This window comes from Cyanistes caeruleus, chromosome Z (genome assembly GCF_971803275.1).
Source record: "Cyanistes caeruleus chromosome Z, bCyaCae1.hap1.1, whole genome shotgun sequence".
Classification (NCBI taxonomy): Eukaryota; Metazoa; Chordata; class Aves; order Passeriformes; family Paridae; genus Cyanistes; species Cyanistes caeruleus.
In genome coordinates this window covers 22,967,796-22,993,355 of record NC_141732.1, presented here as the reverse complement: position 1 = coordinate 22,993,355, position 25,560 = coordinate 22,967,796, and the positions used below count along the sequence as shown (strand labels likewise).

At 36.2% G+C, this 25,560-nt stretch overlaps 1 long non-coding RNA gene across 4 annotated transcripts in view; it reads right to left on the bottom strand.

Moving 5' to 3' along the window:
* LOC111941289 (uncharacterized) overlaps positions 1-25,560 on the bottom strand; it is a 96,533-nt gene that overhangs the window by 23,052 nt on the left and 47,921 nt on the right. Inside the window, exons 1-6 of one of the 4 annotated variants that reach the window (XR_015280720.1) lie at positions 25,005-25,181; positions 24,134-24,203; positions 19,467-19,594; positions 15,595-15,713; positions 13,633-13,839; positions 8,646-8,725 (exon numbers count right to left, since the gene is read on the bottom strand). This is a non-coding gene — a long non-coding RNA (uncharacterized LOC111941289). Of the gene's footprint in view, positions 1-1,396; positions 3,436-8,645; positions 8,726-13,632; positions 13,840-15,594; positions 15,714-19,466; positions 19,595-24,133; positions 24,213-25,004; positions 25,182-25,560 lie in introns of those variants that run through there. The other 3 variants (XR_015280721.1, XR_015280719.1, XR_015280718.1) reach the window with 3 other exon arrangements.

The window sequence follows — 25,560 nt, the reverse complement described above, 5'->3', positions numbered from 1 at the left end:
TAAAAAAAAGAAATAACGTTGTACAAGATAAAAATAATAGCGGGAAACTTGTTCAAAGATGGTGATTTGGAGCCAGGTTTTCCCTGAAAAGAAAATCAATTGACCTGTTTCCAATGTCACAAAAATTGAGTTCAAGGCTCTGACTCAAAGATATGCCCAACCTTGTCCTGTGTCCTGTGTGTCTAAAATTGAAGCCTGATTTTCTGTGTAAAATAAGAGAAGAGAAAATCTTCCTACAGTAATAGACAAGGAACAGAATGTCAAGAAGCCTTTTTGAGCCATAATTTTCCTGATGCATTTTCTGGAGTGGCATTCTTAAAAATACATATCTGTTTCATCTTGAAAGCCAGAGTCTGTTCCCTTTAAATCTGCTTGTTTGGTATCAAAACAGAACAAGTCATCTTTAACTTTAATCCTACAGGTTACATTCCAGTTCTAGTTTGGATTTTTTTCCTTCCCCTATTGCCTTCCTCTGTAGCATAAAAGCTGTCTGTGAATAGGGGTAGATCCTCTCTCTATTATTGGGTAGATTAGAACCCACAATGTGCAAGAACTTTCCTGACTTTAAGAAATGATGACCTAGATATTTAACACATGCAGAGGATAAAGGATTCATTCTGGTACAACGAACACCATTTCACATTCTTCTGCTTTTAAGTGTGAAAAGTTGTATCTCAGAAACAGCATAGATTCTTTCTTTTTTTTTAATATTCTTTCTTTTTTTGCTTTTCTTTGTTTTTGATTTTTTTTAAGCTAAATGAAAAACTGTGCTTCACAGTGATAACAGGAAATTTACATTCCTTCCCAGTCCAAAATGTTTTTCATAGTCATTGCAGGTGAAATTTGCTGTTGTGCAGAGAACTGGCACAGGATCCAAGTATTCCTTAAATGTTTCCTGAAAGCATTGTGTTCTAGCCTGGATATTGGCTCTTACATTCTGCTGTTCCTTTAGTGCATCGCAGAAAAAGTGAGTGGCCTCACTGCTGTTCTTGTCTCAGGGTTAGTGTCAGATTAGGATGGGGGTAGAGGAGCCCAAGCAGCTGCTCTTGCAGAGGAATGCTTCAATCAAAATCAGTGCTCAACTGATTGATTGTGCCATGAAGTTTTTGGCAGCTGTGGCAAAGAGTCCTTACAAGTCAATGTAGTGAAATATTGCAGAAACTTGTTGGTTTATGGTATGCTGGATAAAAGACAAAGGAGAAAGGCAGGTGGGAAGGGTTTTTCAAAAAGAATTGGGATTGGAGAACGGCAAGATGGTATGAGACACATAGGCTAGACAGAACAAGTGGTGACATTGTATGGAATACATCACATTTGAAATGCCTTGTACAATACCACCTTTGAAAACAGTGAATCCATCTGCTCAATTCATTGAAGTGACAGAAACAGTCTAAAGTCATCTATACTCTCTGGTTTATTGTGAAAACACATACTGCTTTTGAATATCCTAAGGCATTATTATACCAAATAAAAAATTATTTCAACATATTTGTTCCTAGGTGTTTTATCACAGTCCTCAGTCCTCATTTCAGCCTCAGATATTAAAAAAATTGAAATTTTGAAAGATATCAAAGGTATCAATTATGAAGCAAAAGGAAAAGTGATGGTAAACACATTTATACAAACAGAAAGATAACTTAATAAGATTTTTTTTATTATAATGAAATCTGTTATGTGGACACCAATAGATCATGCAAAACTAGGGCTTGTCCTTCCTGAATTTCAGTGGGCAGATAGATATAACATCAGTTTTGCAGAGGTTCAATGATATGTATATAATGGTTTTTTTCTTTAAAAGTGTTCCAGATTTCAGGACAAGGCAGCAGCTGTCATTATACGGTTTCAACTCCTAACAGTAAAGAAACAAAAATGCTGAGGAAAGTAGGACTCAAAATGTCAGCCCATTCTGACTTTGTCCTCTCCATCTCAACATACCCTTTTTTTCCTTAGCCGCTTGTTTCATCTATTGCTTATCTGCTCTTCCTGAAGTTCACTAATATGAATGTGCTCTGCAATGACCCGATGCCTTAGGGTTCTTCTGGGTACCCAGGAGACTTTTCTGTAAGGCCAAATATGAAGTCAATACATGGTCTCCCAAAGTCTCCTATGTGAACCATGCTATTGTATATGAAATGTGAATTTATCATATCTGCTATTCTGGATGTATATTATCTTCCAGATTAGATAACATATTCTCTATTTACCCTAGTTTTTAAGGCAGAACTTACTGCAGAGCTGGAACAGAGAAAACCCCACTTGCACTATGCTTACAGCTCCATCTTTAATGCACTCTGCATTACTGTGCCTGATGCTGGAACTGCTCACCATTTCATGTACTTCCTTCTCCTGGATGTGTTCTGCAACCATGTCATGCTTACAAAATACATGTAGAATTCGTACGGGCTCTTTCAAAGGCAGCTAATTTTAGCTGTTGGCAATGGAATGTTGGGTTTAATTCTAATTGAATTTGTAGACTTGGTACTTTTCTCCCTCATCCGTGCTGATCTCATTCCCCTCCACTATGGGAAAACCTGCCTTAAACTTAGCAACCAGGAAAAATTTTTAACCTTTAGTTGGTCAAGTACTCAACTGTTATTCCTGCTTTTTTTCCCTTGACTCTTTCTTGACCTTGTCATACCTAAATGTTTTACTCCAGTGGTGGTCCCAAGCAGATACATGTGGAATTTCCTTTTCCCAGTCTGAACAACTCAGCTTGACTTAATGCATAAGAACTGTTGCACAGCAGTGCTCTAATCCAATGGTTTATTCAGCTGCACAGCCACTCTGTCACCTGTAGACTTGTTTCTTTTGCTGCCAGAATTATGCTGATATCAGCTTCAGTTTGTTCAGACAAAAGAAAAGCACACCATCAAAACCAGGTATAGTGGTCACATGGATGCTTGTACATTGGTTATTATTTTATTTTAAATTTTCCCATTTCTCTATAAATATATCTTGCTTGAAAACAGTTAATTTCTTGGATTTAGTTTTATGATTTCCTCATATTACTCCTGAACTGTAACAGCTTCTCTGTTGATTGGAACCCAATATTGTTAATCTTGAATTTATCTTTGTAAGGAATATTAAGCAAAAGATGAACTAGAAGCTCATTTATTTAATTTCTTCCTTCTTCCTCTTCTTTCAGTATTTGTTTTCCTGTCTAATTTTCTTTTCCAGCAGCTACATAAATGTATTATGATAAACCTGCCCTCTGAGCTACATAAACCACTCTGACCCCTTTGTTGTCCTTGTTCTGTGGTGTTCCACTTTTGCAGAAAAATTGCTAGAGCACAAAACCAAAACTGCCAAGCTGATTATTATCTTTTTTGTCTGGTAGTTCTGGGTGGCACTGAACATCTTTGTGCCTCTTTCATGGTCACTGGAGAGCACTGAAGTAGAGCTGTTGACTTTTCTGGTGGATTATTAAGCATCCTCCTAACAATTAAAAAATTAGAAGCAAAGATTTTTCATGAAAACAGTTTTACATACATGTGTCAATTTGTTAAAAATTTGTCTTCTGTCAAGCACTCCTTTGTAAGGTGTGAAACTGTAACTACTGACTGAGATTTGTAAGTCTAACACCTTGAAGTACAATCTGATTAGAAAATGGAAATGATTACATAAATATTTCTGTCTTTGTTCAGTCCTGTCCTGCCCCGACTTGTGTCTCTTTGCATTAAGGGTTGTTGACAAGAGGAAAGAGGGTCTAATGGAAATTAGAACCGACTACTGCTTTTATTCTGTTTAGTTGCTATAAATGTGCCTTCTGCTGTTTCTTTTGAAATTGTTCTTCCTGTACAACAGAAATTATTTCATTTATAGACAAAGAACTATATAATTATGATTAAATAATAATTAGTATTAGAAATTAATGATCATATGTAAATCTCTAATACAAATAGCAGTACCTTGCATTAAAAGCTACATAATTGATCTAAGAAACACATTGCTTTCTGCTTGCAAAGCTGTATTAAAATAGACCTAATCCAAATAATGAGTTGTATCAAAATAGAAAAAAAATACACGAGGCAAGACTGCCAAATTATTTATCTTTCATTAAGGGAGAAAATCACACATAATTATCTATGCTATATGAGCACATTTACTGCAAGTCGGCATGGAATTGAACAACAATAACCATAAGAAATGCAACCCAAAACAAAGCTGAATCTAACTAGCTATTATGAAGTAAATGCTAGAAGAGGGAAAACGGAACAAGGAGAATATTCACAAAATAGTACTACATTCTCCATAGTCAGAAAGGACTGCTCATCATTTCAAAGTACAGAAGCAAAATTATATGCTTGGAACTTATTCAGTGAGTGGCTATCATGTATATCTTTATAGCTTTCCCATAAACAAATAACAATAGAGCCCCTTTTTAAATTAAAGGATGTCGATGCTTTGAAATTAAGTAGGGCTGTGATGCTTTGTGGTTTTATTCAGACATTTTGGAAAGATTAAATAGTAAGCACAGAAGGAAATACAAGCTCTGAATTTGCATTTCAAAACATCCTTTGCTTTTTGTTCCTAGTTAAAATCTGTTCAGTAGTTGACACAACTGAGCAGCATGAGGTGATGTAGTATAATTTCTGAGCTTACCAAGCTGTAATCAGGAATACAGTCACCTTAAGAACTGTCCATTACCTGTGATTAGTATATGTGAATTTCATTTTCTACACCATTACGTGTTCATTGGCAGCTGTAAATATGTAAAAAGCAAGATGTGTTTTGAACATTTTCCGTAAAAGATAAATTACAGGGCTTTATACCCTTCTAGTAGGAGTAAATGCTGTAGCACATAATAATAGGATAAACCCCTCAGTTTGAACACTTTATAGACCAGGATGCTTGCTCCATTAGCTTAATATTTTAATATGTCTCTCTGTTTCAAGGTGAGATTGCAGAAATTATTTAAATCCATTCACATATCAAGTAATGAAAAACATTCATTATTATTATCCTGATAGAAACCATAGTAAGCCCTTCTGGAGCTCTGAACCGAAAGACCAGAAATTTAAAATAATTTAGTGAAGTATTTCATTTAGATGAAAACCAAAGAAACTTTAAAATCTTCAAAGTTTAAGAGAGCTATAAAATGTGTTAGCAGAATAAATCTCCACATAATTCAGTGGTGCCTCTTTCTTATAATGACTTAGCATTTCTTAATATAGTTATCTGGGGATGGAATTTTTTTCAAATGATATTCTGGTCTTATTTTCTTTGTTGGGTAGATCCTCATTGAAATAATCATGTCTTTGATGGTTACTGAATATCTAAGATGAGCTTGAAAAAAAACTCTGTATTTTTATATGCTTGTATTTAGTGTTGTTCCACTGTTATTTCCTGAATGTTCTTAATTTTATATTAGGGTTGCTTGCACCTTGGATACATAAAAATCAGGTTGTTGGAACCAAATTCTTTCTTTGAGCAAAACCTGGCAGATATATTTTAAATATTTTTATTGACATTTTGAAAATTCTGCTCATGCAGTAAATTTTAATTATAGACCAAAACCTGCTTCATATTTTTGGAATTGCTTTGTAATATAGAAAAAAGCCTTTTAGTGTTCTTCACATGGTACTCCCCTCACAGTTAACCAGTGCTGAAAAACTGTACTTCTCTGTGGCCAGCCATATATATATGTGTATATATATATAATTTATTTTTTTTTTCCCAGTAGGTTTTTAGAAGTGATCTCTCTAATGCCCTAGGTAGTCAATTTATATATAGTAGCTCAGAATGAAATGAACTAGAAATAATTGAGATATTTAAAATTATCAAAGTATATGAATCATATTGCTAAATTTGGAAGCTTTCAAGAGCGTAAGCCATTCCTAACAATTTGTACACAGCTGAAAGTATTCATGTCAGCTCTCCTGCAGTCAGTTGGGATTCAAAAAGATGATTTGCAGGGAAGAGATAACCCCTGGGAAAGACAAAAAAGGTGGTTTTACATTGCTGTGACTTGGATGATTGTACGATTCACCATCATATTCCCTTGACAACTGCAGCACATACAGTGAGGGTTATGAATAGCTAGTGTCACTGCAGCTGGACTCTAAGAAGGCTTTCCATAGGAGTGGTGTAGGCTTGTTTCTGCTTGCATATTTGTCACAGTTTGTGTTTTGGATTCTCCTAAATCTTTGGGTTTGCATCTGGGTTACTCTGAGTGAAATTCTGCAGACAAAGCCCACGTGAAGCTGATTTTGCTGAACATTTGCACAGGAAGATGAAATTTTATGACTCCATGTATTAATTTTCAGTCTATCTTCAGTGATTTCTCTGAAGAAAGCTGATGAAGGTGCAATTAATATTCTGGTCTACACAGCAGAACAGTTTCTACAGTTTCTACTGTTTCTACAGTTTTCTACCTTCAAGGTTCTGGTCGTATGAGGGAATACTTGAAATTTGTATAATGCTTGTAGCTGAAGAGTAACGCCTTTTTCCTTATTTGTTTAATATATTACCAAATTTATATGAATGCATACAATGCCACAAGTCTTTATCAAAAATCTAAATAAAATCTGTTAGTTTTGGCCTCTGACCATAAATAGGAAACTTCAAAATCAATTTCTAGCTAGCAGTTTATGGAAAGAGAGGGGGAAGAATCTTTAATAATTTTCTTCATCTGTCTTCTACAGTCCAGATTTGGGTAGACCTTCCCTCTTCAGTGGTATTTAAATATAACTTCTACAAATTCTGCTGCTTTTTTCAACACATCTATCCTAAATTGCTGCAAGAATGACCTTGTGTCTTGATCAGAAGTCAAACTGTATTCCTTTAGTTTTGTTCCTCTGTAAGGAAAGACAATCTATACACTTTGTATATCTATACACTGCTTTGTACAGTAGGTTCCTTGGAGGACACATAGAAACAGCCTTTAAAATCCTTTATAGCTGCTGATGGTATAACTACATGTGAAATGGGATTAAGGTATGGGGGAAAGGCTAAGAAGACAACAGATAAACAAACGTGTCTCTCGCTTTGGGTGAATCTTGGCACATCTGTCATCCTGCAGAACCCAGGAAAGTGAGCTGGCTTTTAAAGTGCCTGCTATTGTGGCTTAGTTCTAGTTCCCTTATTCACATGTGAAGATTGTTTACTTCTGAGGATGCAGTAGAGGATCTCTAACACAAAACAGAGAAGTATGTTCTTTCATGTGACTGCTTCACTTCAAACCCACCAGTGCAGCTGCCTTTCAGTCAGTGCTCTCAGTGAACAAATTATCTTGGGCTTGTACAAATACACACAGGGTTCAGAGCAGTTCTGGTGTTAATATGAACCATTTGGAGAAGTTCTTATCAAAACAAACCTGAAAATTATCTCCACAGTAAAAGCTGACTAAGGTACAATGCTATTTCTTTGTAATTGCTTGTGTATTAGGCAGGGGTTAGGGGTAGGATGGATTGCTGGTTTGGACAGTCAGACCTTAGTCTGAAGATCAGCTTTTCAGCTCAAAATTATATGATTTTAATACACCACAGCCAGGTTTAACATGGTTTGTAATATTTGATTTATGTAAAGAAATATATTTTTAATATCTTAAGTCAGAGTGTATTAGAAAATTAATGCTTATCATGGTTTTAAGTTCCTTTCTGGGAATGATATTTTATTCTCCAAATTTAACACAAAATGTGGAGCCTTTTTCTAATTCAGCATATAAAATGTCATAAGTAGGAACAATCAATCCAAATAAGGCTTTTTGCATTCTTTTGAGTAAAGATGCACTTTCCACATTAGCATGGAACTGCTAATTACTACATGATGTAATTCCAAGAGACTGGCTGACCTTGAATATGGAGTGGCCCTTCTTCATGCAATTTGTACTGGGGGGAAACAGACAAATTTTTTAGGTTTTAGTTAATTAATTGGTCAAATTGTTTTTAAGCAGCCATTGAAATTAATTGAACAATGAAACCCATTCCAATCCTCTTCCATCTGCCAAAACACTCAAAAACACATTCTGGAAGGGGTAAATCCCACTGTATTGTCTTCACTCCCATTGCCTCTGGGGAAAAAAGTTTGTAAAGCAGGACCACTTTCTTTCACCTGTCCTGGATTCTAAGCACTGGGATAAGCTGCTGTTGGTCAGTGTTAATTAAAGATTACTACTGTATTACTAATATACTAATATTACTAATTTTTGAGTATGAAAATGCAATAGATACAGAAGATTATCATTGCACCAGTAATGACAATTAATAATTTAAAAATATATGTTAAAAGGAAAAGATAATTCACAAATATAATAAAGTAAAAAATAGCTTAATTTCACTGTGTTCTTCAGGAAGCAATGACAGGACCTTTGTATTATTGCTAGAAAGGATCCTCTAGTAATACTGCAAACATGAGACTTTTTTAATATTCATTTTTGCAAGAAGCAAGAGACACTCATGTTCTTCCAGACTACCTTTTTGCTGCAGCTGCTGGAGAGCAAGCTAACCACTTGCAAATGATGGTTTCTGAGAGAGTGTTTAGAAACTTGAGAACATATGTAGCAGACACAAATAACTGATAGAAGTTCAAATTGTCTGCAGCAAGGTGATGCTCCTATAAATAAGGACTTAAGTAGATTAAGAAGTACAAAATGTCTTAAATACACAGCAGAATAAAACCTAAAAATATGCAATTGCTGCCATTACCTGTCTGTAACATGCAGTCCAAACAGTAGGATTGACTTGTCTACCAGAAATTTTTGAAGACCCTCTTGGTCTTTTTGATCCTGGAGAGGATAAATTAACCATCTATTAAGGTTTTGTTACAACTGAACTGCCACACTCTAATGTAATGTTGTTCAAGTCAGAGAAGGTTCTAACAACAGAGTTGTCTAGGGCAAGGACATGAATTACACACCACTAATGAAAAGTAGACTACCAGAGGTATAATCTTTTTGTAAATCTTTACATGATGTGGCAGAGAAACAACTAAAAGCTATACTTTGGTCCTGACTTTGTGGGTTTACTGTGTGTCTCTGTCGCAGTTTGCTGTAAGGAAAAAAAAATCTCTTCACAGATAAAAAAAGCAACACCTGTTCTTCAGTGAATAAAAAACCTAAAAATTTGCATTTACAATCAATTAAAAAAAAAATTAATTTTTGGGAATAGTCAAATTAAGGAAAACAATTCCACACTCAGATGAAACTTTTCATAACAAATATACAGGTTTAGGCTGTTAAATAAATTTCCCTTAAATATGAGTTTTGGTGACAGCAGTGGGATATCCAGGCTGTCAATGCTTCCCTTATGTTTCCAGTATCTATATCTCTGCCCCTTGAACATGTAAGTCCAGCCTTGCTTTTATTACAAAATTATTATAAGAGACTATGTTAAAAGTAAAACTGAACTTCCAAACAACCACAGAGTGTAAGATTTTCATCTGCCCTCTTCCTCACTTCTGGGAAACAGGACTGCTGAAGGAAATACTTCAAAACTTTAAAGCTTAACTACTTGGTTGCGTACTATTAAAGTATTGTAAGGGTTAACCATGTAACTTGACACGTGCATGTATATTCATATTGATGGCAAACACCTCTTTTTGTCCAGGGCTGCAGACACTGCAGAGGTACATAGCCCCAGGAGGATGATTCAGGATGTGAGACTCAGATGTTGAAGTGGCCTCCAAGTTAAGGATGGGAGGACTCTGTAGTCCCTAAAGGAAGTGCTTCCCGAAAGAGAGAAATACTGAAAATACTAGAAAGTATATGAATCAACACTCTGGGTGCCGAAAGGGTCTGTATATAGTAAGGAATGCCTTATGGACCATGCTGGATTCACCTTGAAGGGCACTCATCAACAATTTTTTGACTTCAAATTTTTATGTGCTCTAGGACAGCTTTCTTCAGGTGGTGCTGAAACAACAGCTGTGATTTTAATATGTTTGAGAACAACAGAATTTTATCAAAAGACTTAAAGCTCAGAAGATGCTTTTGCTTTTTTTTTTTGTGTCTGACATCACAAGGCCATCTAGGCTCAGGAAAAAATAAACAAGAAAATTATGATAAAGCCCCTAAGGATATATTATTGCACACTATTGCAAAATTCTTACTCAAGAGGGGAATTTTTGAAACTTCTCAGTAATATTTGGACTTTGTTGTCACAAGAGCCTCACACTATGAAGGTGTTCTGTGGACACTAATATATTCTGTCACCCTTAGCTTTGCAGGGGTATATTTTGAGTCTGTTGTTATGCTGTTCATTTTCATTAAACTGAGCTGGAAATTAGTAATGCACAAGGCTAACTAAGGATAACATTAAATGCTCATGATATTAAATTTTTCCACTTTATAAATTTTAACTTTTTCACATGGCAGCATTTCAGAATTCCAGGGGAAAAATTTTGCTGTTAAAACAGTTTGAGAATGAACAAATTCTTAAGTCTAATGTTCTCCTCTCTCACTACTTTTGCGTTTGCAAATATTTTATCCATTTATAGGTTTTGCTTTCTTAAATGAAAAAGCACAACCTTTGCAAAACCTCTTCCAATCATCTCCCTTCAAAATAAGGAAGGAATCACCAAACACATCTGGTCTGACGTACCAGATTCCAATTTAATGTCATTCAAATGGAGATAAGTGCTGAAGACAGAAGTGTTTAAAGCAAGAATACAAATTCAGCTTTCCTATACATACATCTGCTTCTGCCTATAAAACCTGAAACAAATCATTAATTATATCCCTTAACTATTCAGAAATGCCACCTTTACTTGAAATAGACTTAAGTTTACTGAGAATAAACACTTTTGAAGTTACAGATTAATTTAGAACTTTCCCCCTCCCATCCTATTTATACATCCATTTAAACTGACATTGCAGCTGAAGCACTCTTATTCAAGCAGGGGTTGACTATGACATTGTTTCTGGAGTTTGCTGATGCTTCAGCTTTTGATGGGATACTATCAGAGAAAAGCTCCATCACATTTGGCATGGAATTTTATAGTAAAAATATGTAACTCCTCTTGGTTTGACGATTTGAAAAATACTTAAATATGTTCAGGAATACAAAAAAACTCGCACAACTTCAATGCTTTCCTTAGAAATTTATGGATTATACTTTATGGATCAGTGACTTTGTTGGGTTGTCTTTTTAGGTTTCTGCAGAAAAATACTGAATGCTGGCTTTCTGCTATCTCTAGTTTCTTTCCATTCAGTCAATGAAAAATGTGTCTGAAGTTCCCTTTGGTCTGACTGACATGCCTTTCTTCACTAACGATTGGTGGTAGCTAATTATCTTAGGTTAGCTGGAAAGGAATATGGTTGGAAATTTGATAGATTTTTAAATAAATGGCATGTTGTTTCCTCTTGTTTTCTGGGATCAGTTCACCTTACTATTCATAATAAAGGAAAATATCACATTGCAAGGGATATTTGAACTCAAGGCTTTAGGTCTTCTTTCTGGAATTTAATGCAGGTTAGAGCGACACAGTGTTACTTGGTATTACAGTCCTGGTTTCCCTGACTCACAGTCAATATCCAAAATTACACAGTGCAAGACTGTATTCTTGTGTGACAGTGAGAAGTCTATGAAGAACTCAGCTAGTATTTAAAGTTAGTTTTATTTCTTGTCAAGTAAGGCTTTCCAGAGAGAGACTTTTCAAATTACCACAAACAGGTATTATAAAGAAGTTGGCACTGTTATTTTAGTTCTTCTCTCACATCTGCTTCTTCACAGAGCCTAATAATAGTAGAGTTTAATTCAGCTTTCTTGTGGCAGTAGAGTTTAATTCATAACTGTAGATGTAGGATTAACTTTGGCAGATGAATGGTGTTTTTAAAAAAATAAATATCTAATGCAGAGATCATTGAAGTGAATGAGAGTTTTTAATTTTTTAATTTAGTGAATGAACTTTCCTGTCTTTTTCCAGGTTTAGAACACAAAACATTAATTTTGAGCAGTATTCCTTGTGAAGAGAAATGAGTGATCTCACAAATTCTAACATCTTGTCTAAGCCCATGTTTACATTTCACAGCATGCCCATTTAGACATTGCACGTCCATATAATGTCTAAAATTTCTAAATTTGAACCAGGGCTTTGGAGTAAATCTGTGTGACAAATAAGGCATACAGAAACATTTGAAAATATACACTGCTTTTCAAAATTTATTATGTTCCACTTTTGTTAAATATCCTCCATCAGAATTTTGTCTGTAAAGCAGCTTCATGTAAGTGATCACACTGGAAGGTCTTTTTGATTTTTAACAGTCTGCAAAGCATTAAGCCTTTTTTTTTTTTTTCCCCCCTTTAGGAAAAAGATGAAGTTATGTTCCTAAGTTACCTTCAAACATTTCAAGGAGTGGCACTGAAAGCTGCAATGCCAGCTCAGTCACACCTCTGATATTTGCTGTTATCTCCATGCATGTTTACAGCAGCTGACATATGAAAAGCCTGTGAATAATTTGAGATTGCAGGCTATGAAACAAGCCCATTTTGGATCTGAATCTGGCTGTCAAATCACTTTGTTGGGTTAATCTGACACAAAATGAAAGCACACAAATGAAAGCAACTTTTGGCAAGCCTGAAAAGATGGGCACACATCTGCAAGGCGAGTGATTAGCTTAGTGGTGTCCTTTCAAAAATCACCTAGGAACCCCTTCCCCCACCCATACAGAAAGTAGTCCTTTTTGTTCTTCAAATGTTTATTTATAGGATTATAATAGGGAAATGGAGGAGAGAGGGCTTGGGACTTTGATGATAGTGAAAGTCTGTACACCCCAAAGGTGGTAAAGCAGATAAGCATTATAGGATTAAACGGGCATGACAAATTTGTGTTTCAATTGGGGACACCATTTCAGGCAGAGATTTTCCTTTGGCCGCAAAGTAGAAAATTTAGTAAATATATTCTGCAAAGGAAAGAATCAGCAAAGGTGGGAGGTTTTTCACTGACAAATGATTGATTGCCTTTGGAAAACAAAGGAAGGAATGGTGTGCCACGGGGTGGTACAGCTCCTCTGTAAATGCCTGGTGGTCTTAGGTCTCACACTGTTTCCTTTTACACAGTGCCTCTCGGGCCAGGATGTGCAGAGCACTGCATCAAATGTATGTGGGGGGGTGAGAAGCAGATTCTGTACAGAATTGCTTTCTAGCAGTAAAATGTCCTTTCTCAATATCTTGCTTAGTGCTTGAAAAAAGCAGAGAGGGCAGAACAGGAGGAGGAAGGGCAGGTGCAAACACACTGAAGGTTAAAAAGAAGACCATGAAATTCAAAAAATGAGGGCTGAAAAGATCATATTCGTAACCTCAATTATTCTCAGATTAGTCTTTCCTTTCATGGTAGCTGTGAATTGCTACAGGAGTAGTAAATGTTTTGCCATAAGTAAAAACCAGTGTCCTCCTTCTGAGTTATGTGCATCAAACACCATCCCTGCTGGGGCATTGGGTCCGTGCCACACCAACTGCGGCAGGGAGATGCTGAACCAGAGCACGGTTTGTGAACAAACCTGCCTGTGTTTGATAAGGTTTGATAAGAACTCTTTACTGAAGGTGTGATCAGCTTTTGGATAAACAAGACATACCAGAAATACCCTGTGCTTTATGCCCTCCATTTCCAGTACCTGCTAAGAAAGAATGCAGATATTATGGGCTGCAGCAGCTGTAAATTAATTCAGTGGACAGTATACACTGAGAGGGGACTTACCTTGCCAGCCTTACTGCTGAACTGAATTGGGATGGTTGTCCTTCAGTATAACAGACAGGTGCAATAGGAAAAAGCAAAGCAACAGAGTAGATGTTCTATACACCCCGAGGATGTCTGTCCAGCTTGCTTGGAAATATTGGCAGAAATCTTCCCACATTTGCTCTCCCAGGCTCTGGTTCCACAGCAAAAGAAAGCTTGTTTTACCCCCTAAACAAGTACGGTGTTAGCAAAGAATAAAAAAATAAATAAATCAATAAATAAATCACTGAATTAATTTTAGTCTGACTTATGTGAGTCCATGTGAAACTAAGTCCAAAATTACAGTAGTAAGCAGGCTTTTCTGTCTTACTCATAAGTTGTTCATACATTTTGTACCTTGTTGAACAAAACATTTAATGTTAATATTAAATTCTACAATTATTTTCTAGATTTTCAGTTAATAGAGGTAGTGGAAAAAGGAAATAGGTTTAGCTGACTGCACACCAATTGTATGTAAGAATCAGATGAATTTTTATTTCAACAGATTTAGTTATTACAGCACATTACCTCACCACACTATTACAACTGTAAACCTTCATCATTCTCTGGTTTATATGATACATCATTTTGCTGACAAAGACATACAGTAACTCCAGATTCACTTGAAGATGGTATTCACTGGAAATGGTACAGCTGAAACCATGATCAGGAGAAGCAAATAACAATGTGTCCATTGTTACACTGGCTACAGCACAAAACCACACCTAAAGCATTAAACAGAAAAGAATATACCTCTCCAAACACACTAGGTAATAGAACACACCAGAAATAATTGGGCAGGTGTGTCTCAGGAGAGGCATGTGATTTTTTTAATCAGTTCTTCCTTCAGATGTTTTTCTGCTTGCTTTTCTTTGTTCAGTGTGCTGGGTGTCTTGCTGTCTCCTGATTCATTTCACTTGCTTTTACTGGGTGAAATGGGGCGGGGAAAGAAATGAGGATAAAATAAGCGGCTTTACTTTGCATGAGTATTGCTTTAGGTCTTGGCAGGGGGTCTTACTAGCTTTCTGAGAGTTTTTAAGCTTCTCCTCACATTATCTTCTAAAGAGGAAATGTGTGCAAAAACTATTACAGACAACAACAAGGGAGAGAAAAATTTCAGAACAATGTATTTTGATTTATGTTGTTTCCAGCCTTCCTGAGGAGATATGCTAGTGGTTGTTTGGAATTTGTTTTTCCAGAGCAGACTGAAATATCTGGACTGTGAGCCCTAAAACATGGTCAATGTCATCTGAACTTTACATGCCTATGTGTCAATCAGGTTCACTTACATTTTTGAGAATTTTATCATTAACTCAGAGTCTGTCAGAATAAATATCAGGCAGTGCTGTGGACGTGTAATTGAAAGAGAAATGGAGACAACAAATGGCAGGATAACTTTATCACAAAAGGTAAACTAGTTACATCTAGGACCCCAAGAGAACTTAATTCCATCTCATGGTTTTAAAGATAAAAAAGGTTTCTCTGCTTTTAATGGAAAGATTGATATTCTATTTTGTGGCCAGTGATGTTATTAGTAAAAATAAGTATTTAAAATTCTATATCTATGAATTTTCTTTGAAAAGTTATTATCTTGGCTAATTTTACAAAGGCTTTATAAAATTATCTTTGAGCACCTTCATACACTTCAAACAAGTCAATTTGCTTTTTCCTCAAAACTAGTGTTTCAGGGTGTATTCTGAAACTCCATTTTGCAAGCAACAGGGTTTATTGGAAACCTGCTTTTGGAAAAACAATCTACAAATCACAGGCCCTATTCCCTTGGAGACCCTGATCTGAGCTGAGTTGACATGGATAGCTCCATGTCAAAATTCAGTATCTAACTGGCTATAGTGTGCTTTCAGCTCTTAACCTGAGACAGCACTAAGAAGCTGTGTGCAGCTTTATATGTGAATAGGATAAATAAATTAGTGCACTAAGGCATACCTGTCAGCTCTTGAAAGCTCTACTGTAAACAGAGGCACTTGTCGAGGAAGAATACATTTTAAAATGCTCTTAGAAGTTGCTGGACTGGAAAGGCTTCACAAAGCAAGAGAATGGAAAGCCTGGGAGGGGTGAAACACAAACAGGTGTCACTTTCATATGCCTTCAAACTCACACTTCAGTAACCTTGTTTTTCTGATAAGCCTGTGACCCTAATGCAAATAAAAAGCTAGGCTCAGAGTCATATTGTTGACTAATGTCTCATATACAACAGTGAATTTTAGTTTCTTCAATGATAAAAAATTGAGTATCTTTGAAACAAGTGCATAGTCAATCTAGCAATTTATTCTTTTGACTGACTGTAAAGCTAAATCTGTCAACATATATCAACTTACTGCCGGGGAAAGTAGGTGTTAAAAAAATAATAATGTAAGGAAGAAATACAAAATAAGAAAACAAAATTGCAGCAACAGACACCCAGTTATTAACCCACAACAACCCCCCAAGGTTAAAGTGACTTCTGCAACTATACACAGTCAAGAAATTTCCACAAATCTGCTGTGGCCAGTAGAGAGCTGTCAATCATTCTGTCAAAAATCCTCTCAGACCTCGCTTTCATGTCAAAGCTGTAATGCTTTGACCTGCACAAAGGAAGCACGAATATTTGTATACCAGACCTTCTTCTGTGCTGATAGACAGATTGTGCCAGTAGCATTTGATTGAGGACAAAGGATTCCTGCAAGGTCTATCTCCTCTGGAGATAGACTGGGTACCTCCAGAAGCAAAGCTACACTCGCTCCTGGATGGCAGAGCAAAAAGCAGAAAGGATGGAGCATAGAGAAATAAATATAGCCTTAGGGTTGTAATGGACCTAGAATCTGTTATTTATGTAGAGCTTTTTTTCTGCAGACCCTAGCAGTTGTTATTTCAACTTTCAATCTCATTTCAATTTCAAACAGATATATCAGGAATGAATGATAAAAGGTGGAGTATGCCATAGGACAATATTTAGGGTATGTTGGAGAATGCAGATTGGATGCTACTTCACTGACACACAGTCAAAACACCCAAGATTTCTATCCATGAAGGTATGAGGAGGGAACAAAATGGCTTCAGATTTACTTTGTAATCAATTTATTAAATGTCTCTTCTCATAAGGACTGTATAAACAGGGCCAGAAATAGGGCATTCATACTATGAGAGAAAAGGCTGTTTGGGCCCCCTCATACCTGAAAAAATGGAGTAGATAAAAGATATTTATTTTTGTTTTGATGTCCTTCTTCTCTTCCCACACCCCCACTAGATGAACTTTTAAGTGTGTTAGAGCACTTAAATTTGCACTTACTGTCATGGCTGCCTCAGGGCTGAATCCTTGGTCTGATAAACCTTCTCCTTATTTTACCATGAGAACATTCCAAATTCAACTAGCAAAGATGTGTTTCACATTTACAAGTGTGAAGTTCATAGAATAAGTGACAAAATATTTTCATTTTAAAATTATTTTTGACCCTGCAAGCCTGAGTTTCTAAGTGAAACTAATATGATAACTGCAAGCATCTTTCTGGGTCTTTTTAAAGAAAGAAATAATTCTACTAGAATGAAGGCTTGGATTGTAACAAAAAGCTTTTCTGTTGATTTTAACTGCTTGTGTTGAATATGGTGTAGTAACCTTAAAAACAAGACTTGAAAAGTATAATGATAGAAACACAGTTTGAAGAGAGCAAAATGTGCTTTTGAGATTTTCTTCTTGTTGTATATCTGATTTGTATTGAAGTCAACATGAGACGATGTTTGCAGATGCCAGACCAGTGAACATCATTGTATGAAAATCTAAGACTATGTAATGCCAGTTAATAAGATGGGAACAGTACATTGTGTTAGACTTTCTCCCAGGGAAAGTCACATCACATCTCGTTAGTGTCTGGGAGAATGTTGCACTACCATGATCTGCACACTCTTCTATGCCCAGGCCACCTTTTCCATCACAGAAAAATGTTCCTTCTCACCAATCTGCTTGCACAATGTGTGCTATTTAGCACCAAATCAATCACCACAGCAAGAAACCTGAAGTACACGTAATTTGCTGAGTGCAAGCTCAAAAGAAAAGAAAGAGTCAGCCAAATTACACAAAAATAGAGTGTGGAGAAAATCTGCTCCAGAGGAAATCTCCTGTCCCAGACAGCAGGAAAACTCTACCTACCATAAGTTTTTTGTTCTCTGTACATTATTAAGGCTAGTTTATCATACTTATGCCTAGTACATATATATTTTTTTCTTTCCATCAGTACTGTCACATAGGAAATATCTCAGTTTGCATAGTGTTTGTTGATAGTGCAAAGTGTTTGGTGTTGCTTGCCATGAATGATGTAGACAGATAGTAAATATCATTAAAACTACAAAATATTGTGTTTGCAAAGATAGCATCTTCATCCAGGCTTATGGTAAAAACCACAGAGACCTTTTTTTCCTCAAAAATTATCTAAATAAATATATACAGAATATAGCAAGATCTTCCAAGTTTTCTTTTCAGAGGAAACTGTATTTCAGGTTGAACTTCTGGAACAGTAGATGTCTTCATAGCTTTGACTTGATGTGACAGGAGCATGTCCTGGCTCTCTTCTCTTTATGTCATGCAGATGAGGAATGTGGTGGAACAATACTGACATTTGTCCTATGGGCCTGGATCTGAGCATCACCAAGAAGGAGGAAGGGAAGCGAATGGTGTAGCTCATATGAGGATTCAGAAACCTCAACACAGCACAATATATGGATGTGGGATATTGCATTAGGAACTGAGTTTTATGTCATGTCCCCATCTCAACATTCTTTTCTCTTTATTCTCTTTTTCTCTTTTCAGTCTAATTCTGTTGTCAGGTCCATTTATTCAAAGTTTTCTGGCTTTTTCACATCTAGGTAAGTAATAGGCTGAAGGTTTTCAACCCAGATCAATTATGTATAGCACAATAAATATTGGAATTTTCAGCATGGAAATGTTGTGAACACATGCTTGCTATTACCATTTCTGGGTTAAAACTATTGTGCTAGAGCAGGTTTCCTGGGAATCAGAGTTTTTACATATATATAGAGAGATTTTTTTGCCACTGCTTCAGAAAGGAGATAGTTCTGGAACTACTCTGTTTTCAGGGGCATGTGTCCTCACTTGAATGCAGAATACACTCACTGGGCCTATATTCAAATTCTCTGTGGAATGACTTCTCATCAGATTCTTAATGTATGTAGCATGTCACCTGGTGGGAAACAGTACACTGGATGTGCAGGACTTAGCTCTGAGAGAAATAGAGTTTGGCAAGTCTCATATTCACTGCTTCATGAAGAATATGAATATATGCTTAATTTATTGCAATTTAGATTTAAAGGTTTAATATTTTTAACATTAAAGAAAGAAAAATCATGTTTGACAACACCAAAAATGAAAACAAAATCCCCTTTGATTGGCTCATTTTAAGTAAGAAGAAACTCCCTCTCAGGGGAAATCTTGAATGCAGACTGTTTGGAGAAAATTTATATCACATAGTTGCACAATTCTCAAAATAAAACCTTGTAACAGTAAGGCTGACAGGCCTTTAACTACAGCACAGCGGTGCTGCCAAACGCAACACACACTGCTGCTTTCCTCTGGCAGCAAAACTGATGTTTTAAATGAGTCTTACAACAGGATTTCTCTACTAATTGCAGAAATAGATAACATGTGCCTTGAGCAGCCATTATTCACTTGACAGTAATTTTTCTTAAACTGTAAGTGGCATTCTGCTTCAATAGTGCTTGAGTGCCTGATATTCCCAAAAGAAATGTTAAAACTCTTCCATTAAGGAAATCACCGACTTGTGGATTCTGGCTTTTAGAACTGAAATTACCTGAGGTGGTGTGTACTTGGCTTCTTTTAATCAGAGGGTCCCATATGCAAAGGCAAAATACTTTCAGAGGCTTTTTTTCTCTCCTTTCAGAGTATTTCCTATCCTATTAGCATACTGCATAATTTAGCCTAGAAAAAGTATTTAAAATATAGGAAACATAAACACCCATGTTATTTTTTAAAAAGGTGAGAGACTGAAAAGTGATTCTTTGATGTGAAATGAATAAAAGTCTACTCTGCAGATAGGATAATTTGATCCTGTTGGATCCCAGGAGAAGCAAGATCAACTACTTTGGCTTCTGAAGGCTCCCCCAGAGGTAGAAGAACTCTGTCTGATACGAAGTGCTGCCTCAGCTCTCAAGAAGCAGATCAGGTTTTCTGCCCTTGATTTCCCAGCCCCTGAGTTGCTACTGCCCAAATGTGATCTACAAGACCAAAGCATTGTGGATCAATTTTTTATCTCCATCTTTTCAACTCCTTTTGCTTCACTGCTTGTGTGACTTGAGCTGTTATATCATATCTGTTAAGAATACAAAATTTGTGTTCACTTGCTTGCTCAGCTAAGAGCCTGAATTTTTAAACAAGTAGATAGAACATAAAAAGCTTTAATGTGCATTAAAATCCTGTTAACAGAGAACCTTTTTAATTCTTGTCTCCCCATTTAAAGAGAGGAAGACTCAATTTGAGGGAGACATAGATCTGAGTATAAATTGCCAATGGTTCTGTGAAGCACTGTACTGCTCTTCTATCAAGGGTATGAGATGCATGTATTAAAATTAATTTAAAATTAATCATAAATGACAGCTCAGTAGATTAGGAACAGAAAACTTGCATAAGAAAATGCTACAGGGGAATAAAAAGTTACATAAAATAAAAGTAATCTGAGTCAGAAACCACTGTCTTTCCATTAAAAAAAATTCTTTATTGGTTGATTTCCTAGCCAATTCAAAATATACATTTATATTAACACTTGAATCATTGCTTAAGATGTAATAGGGAAGGAATTTTATGTATGACAATTAATATAATTTACATGAGGAATTATTAAATTACCTTCACTATAGCTCTAGAGAGAGAGACTGAAACACTTAGGAGTTTTAAGTAGTGAACAGTGAAATGCTGCATTTCAGGGCTTCTGAATGTTATTAATTGGAAACGTAGCCATAGGATTCCATGTAGTAATATCCCTATTTGAAATCAGGACTAAATAAATAATGATTACTTACAAGAACAATAGGTTATTAAAAGTGGATTAATTTTTTTTCTATTTCACTTCAAATAAAAGCTTCATGTTGGAATGGCTCTCGCAATGTCAGTTAGTCTTTATCATTAGAAGCTTGAAAAATGAACATGGCATGAAATCTATGAAATAGAGTTTGTCTTAAGGTAGTAGCATTATGAAATAAAACTAGCTGTTAAAGGGAGTAATTGCATGGATACCAGGGGGAGAAACTACTAGATGCTATACTCTAAAAACTAAACTTTCAGCTAACTGAAAACACATTTGAAATATGTATCTCAGAAATTTCAATACAAGTAAGAAATTATGGGAAAATGTGTTTTAAAGCATGACTTAGCAGATAGGTGCCTCGATGAGTCCTGTGTCTGTTTAACCTGCATTTTACCTTTGGCAGCTGAACCCAAATCCTCCGTGCAGAGTGCCATAGAGCACGAACAGAAGGATGCTCCTTGTCCTAGAAAGCTCATAACTAGAGCAGAAAAGAGATGCTCCAGGTTAACCACTGAAGTGTATTATGCTAGATTGAGAGAAAGATTGGAGTTGATTTAGTGTGAAGTCTTACAGGGTTGGCCACCACAATGTCTGCTGGAATCAACAGCCATCAAAGCCAAGAACAACCAGTATGGGAAAGGTTAAAACCTAGAAGCGTGTCTCTTTGGCAATACATCAAGGAAATATTTTAAATTAGCACAGCATCTGCTGAATGGAAAAAAACAATTTGAATTCACACCCTTCTGGAAGCCATGACTTTTTCTCTGCTCAACGGAGGAAGTCCCTTCAATTTGCAGAGAGACAATCCCCTTCTGGACTGTCCTTTGTCCCCACAAGGCATAGGAGAGGCCAAAAGAGGAAAGCAAATAAACAGGGAGTGTGCACCTTTTGCTGAATATTTTGTGGAAAACTCTGAGACAACTGCCAGTGTTGCACTTATGAGAAGGGTGAGTGAGATATTTTCTTATTAAGAAAAGATAAAGTTATTAATTTTCCTAGAACTTAAACCCACATTTTCTGTTAATGATTGTGACTGAAATTTATGGAGTTGGAAACGCCTTTCATTAAAGAGTACATGTCTTCAGAAAAGAGAGTTCCTGTAAATCCTCAAAACCTGGCTGTATCTCAATGTTTCATCAGTTTCTAGCTTCTGACATGAAGCATGAGGGTAATGTGATAAGTAATCTGTATGAGGCAGGCTAATAATGTGCCAACAATATATTGGTGAGATTTGCCCATAAGAATTCTCTGAAGGACATTGTGTCTATCACATCTCTTTAATTTTATTCTGGGGCTAAGGGTGGAAATGAAGACAGTTTTGGATGCTGGGTGGAAAAAATCTCCAGTTTATCACATGATGAGTGAATACTATTATCAGTTCTGAAATATTTGGTATAGACATTTACAATCTGATTACCTTTTTTAGGCCTCTTCAACTTTCCTGGGACTGCTTAGGTGTTTTGAGGGGAGTTGGCAAAACAGCATATAATTTCCACAGTTCCATGAAACCATTAGAAAAAATAACTACAAAGATCAGGACTCTGCATCCTAACCCTCCAGCACCACAATCAAAAATAGATTTGCCGCTTTAACAGCTGTAGATACCACAAGCAAGATCTGCAAGGAGAAACTGCACAGCAGCACAGAGTGAAAACTGCAAAAAAGAAATGAGGAATACTCATGGGTGACTCTCTGTTAGGTGTCGCCAAGGCACCCGCACCTGCTGGGCTGATAGGCATCCATGAGAGGTATTTACCTTCTGGGACCTAAGGTCTGAGATACTGCTGAGAAGGTGCCACAATTTCTTCATAGCACTGCTATCCTTTGCTAGTTTTTCCCAAATGATACTGCAATCTGGAATCTGGGCAGATGAGGGAAAGCTTCAGACCCCAGGGAGTGCAAGTGGGCTGAGAAAGACAATGCCTAATCCAAGTTACTTAACATCAGAATAGAGATCTGGCATTCATCTGGCTGCAAAGATGATAGAGACTCCCTTTTTACAGGAGTCACATGGAAAAGATGAGGGGTAATGGGTTCAAGTCACTCCTGGGGAGATCTCATTTGGACACAAATTGTCATTTGGACATTGAGAACAATCATGCACTGGAATGGTCACAGGGAAGGGGTGGATTCCCTACTGTTGGGTGCTTTTAAGATTTGGCTGAACCAGGTGCTGGATCATCCTGTCTAAACTGGGCTTCTGCAAGGGAAGGCTGGGCCACGTGATCCTTGAGGTGCCCTTACAACTTGGTACTCTGTGATTTATGAAAACCTAGAAGCACTATAACCATTTCGCTGCTAAACCTTGTGAAACCTGATGAGGTTCTTAGGTGGGCTAAGAAGGACAATGCCTAATCCAAGTTAGTTAACAGCAGAATAGAGATCTGACATTCATCATGCACATCATTGCAAGTGCTGTGTGTCTCACCTACTGTTTGTACGCTTTTTTCCTCCATCTGAGAGGGATTAGTAAGGAGAGATGCAGTGATAGAGAGTTGCACAAGTGTTGTGACAGTCTTACAAAATGCTGTTTAATAAAGAATAATGGAATATTCAAGACAAATCTAAGACTTTAGTGTAGCATGGGGACAATTTTAAAATGTGTATTTGTCACATAGTTACATGAAAAGTCAAATTTGTGCTCCAAACCATTTTCAGATCAAAACAAGCATAAAGTTGAAAATCGTTGGCAAATAATTAAGTAGAACAAGAGGACTTGATTTTGCCCGTTCTCTCTTCAGTGGCCTGCATAGTTACAATCTCCCCATCTTAAAAACAAACAGAAAAATTTTCTACTAGAAAATTCTAGTAGAAGAGGAGAAACTTCAGAAAGGGACAACAAGAATCATCAAAGGTACCAAGCAACTTCTGTACAAGGTCTGGCTGAGTAAACTAGTACTCTCCAGCTGAGATTAGAAGAATTTTGGAAGGCAGGTCCACAAATCATCATGTCATGCAGGAAGCAAATTGATTTTCTCACCACCTCCAGAACATACTAGTAGGAGCCCGGTTCAAAACAACCAAAGGTGTCTCCTAATCAGACAAATAGCAAGCTATGCTCTCTGTCACGTTTCTTTCATTGTAAAGCTCACATGAAGGAAAGAAATGGAAGGCTGGACAAGATCTTAGAAGAGCAATTTATTTAAAGACTTGGGAAAAACTTATGGTTACCAAATATATGTACTAATAACTCGGGCAGCCTCTGTGCAAAATACAGTTAAGTATGAAGCAGATTGTGTTAGGAAAAGAAGCATCATGATTTTCCCCTTCTCATTCTTTCTAAGTCATTTGTTCACAGATGCAGCTGGAGGGAGGGCACCATAATATGAACTCTGGACTGACACAGGACAGCTTCTGTATTACAAAACTATGGCTCAAATTATTACAGATTACATAAAAATTGCATCATATGACTGAAAAAAGATGATCTTAGTTACCTGCAATTAAATTTGAAAAGTTCAGTGCCTTCCCTTAGTAGAGTTGGGTCCTTCTCCTGGATTTATTTAACTAGTTCAGAAATGCAAAATCTAACATCAATCATTAAATACTTCCATGGGACTACAGGCAAAACAACAATGTTAGGAAACTTTGCTTATGAAACCAGAGAGGTGTGCAAATTATTGTGACTGAACTTTTTATTTTCTATTATTTAATAGGTAAGCAAGTGAAAAATGAGAGTTAAGCATATTAATAAACTTTTCCTTTCCAATTATAAGAATGCAACAACCTGAAACACCAGTAAGATGCCCATAAAGTGCTTGAGTCCTTAATTTGGAATGACAAAGGGAATACTCTCATCAAAATACTGTACCTCAGTGAAGCAGAGCACACATAATTCTTTCACTCAGTTCTGCAATGACATTTGAAAGAACTGACATTAAGAAAGCAGTGATTTTTTGAAAATTATTTTCTATTTTTTTATTAATGATTCCTTATTTTTAAATCAGTGTTTTAAAGAAAGATAATGTCTCTAACATCATTAAGCACTGTAGTATTGATATATATCTAGAGATATATATTGCATTTCCAGATATTCTTCCAGCTCTTTTATTATAGTATTCTGATAGACTTTTGGAAACTGTTGCATGAGATTAGCATAGTTTGGATTGGTGTGTGTGTTCATCAGATATACAAAAACCTGTAAAACTTCTCTTATGTATTACTTCTTATGCCTTAATTTATGCTGTCATTTTCTTCTCCCTCAATTAAAACAGAAATAATTTGAACTTTGATGTCCCATCTTTCAGATGTCCTGCATGTAAAAGCATATGCTAACATTAATTTTGATTAAACATGACTTCTGTATACTCATCCTTCCATTGTTTCCAGCAAGGCAGCTTCCACCTGAACCTTTTCTGAAAGGCATCAGCATGTGCATATTGAAGTATGACATTGTTTTAGTTGCATCTACACTTTCCAAGTGCAGGTTAGGAATCTCTTTATGCATGGTGTTGAATTTATATCTTTGATTCATCCCCTTGGCCCCTAATGTGAGAGAAAATAAACTTTTAGTTGAAGGAAACAGAATCAATCATGGTAAGGGTGGTTTTAAACTTCTGAGGGACAAAAAAAGAAAAAAATTAACCTGTGAATTCTGCTTCCAGATTTGCATGTATTCCATTTTGAATTAATAAAAGTTAAATGAGAAAAAAACTTTGATTAATTTTCATTTAAATGTACTTTACAATAAATCCATTTTGATATTATAAATCATCAATGCCAACTTATTTGAAATATTGTAATGAAAAACATTGAGATGATTGCAAAAAGTTGATAAATAGTCAAAGCACTTAATTCCATTGAAGTTGAAAAAAGTTTATTTCACTGAATTGTCTTGGTTTGGGGTTTTTTTTTCCTTCTGTAA